We start from the raw sequence: 817 nt of genomic DNA on the forward strand, positions 1-817 counted from the left end.
TAAACATACCTTTTGTCCGTAGTTCCAGCAGGTTCTGGTCTTTCCCCGGGTGGTCAGCAGGACCGCAGGAGCCCTCTTCCCAGAAAATTCCGGGTGGGCGCCCAGAGGGGTCCTGGACCCCGCTGGCCCCACGGCCAGAGAGAGCAGTCTCCTGGCTGGCTCGCCAAAATGATTTATTAAAGAAATATGGGTATTGATCTAGTATCGATACCCAACTGTGACGGACAAAAACTCTCTAACAGTTTAAAGTTAGAAAGTGTATGTTTATTACGGCCGGGCAGCACGCGGGATAGTTCCCTAATTCGCACTGCGAAATTCACAGGTAATTACAAAGTCTTTTATTCACAAAAGTGTTGAATATCCAAAATACAAATGCATATTCATACCCCTGTCACCTCCCATTCCTCGCTTCGTATGCTAATTGGCAAAAAGGCTATTAAGCATGCGTACTTTGTTTCTTAAAATGAGTCGGGGGTCTATTTTGGGGAGGGGTCACCTAAAATGAGGAAGTAAAATGAGTCTTCCTCGTCCTGACCTTTCTACCTTTTCAATGCATTCGTGACAAATGATTCCTTGGTAGAACTTACAGTTTCCTGTGTTCAACGGATCCTTTAAGCAGGAAATCTGCAGCTATCTTATGTCTTATTTACCACATTCTGTTTTTCATGACAAGGACAACTACATAAACATAAACCTGACAAGAAATGAGTTACAAGATCCGGGTAGCTTATCTAAGATCCGGCTTCTGTTAACTGCGAACAAAGATTACCTATCTACTTCAGCTAGTTCAGCAACTTATTATCTTAACTTCCAAAAA

Source organism: Hirundo rustica, chromosome W (genome assembly GCF_015227805.2).
Source record: "Hirundo rustica isolate bHirRus1 chromosome W, bHirRus1.pri.v3, whole genome shotgun sequence".
In the NCBI taxonomy this organism is placed as follows: domain Eukaryota; kingdom Metazoa; phylum Chordata; class Aves; order Passeriformes; family Hirundinidae; genus Hirundo; species Hirundo rustica.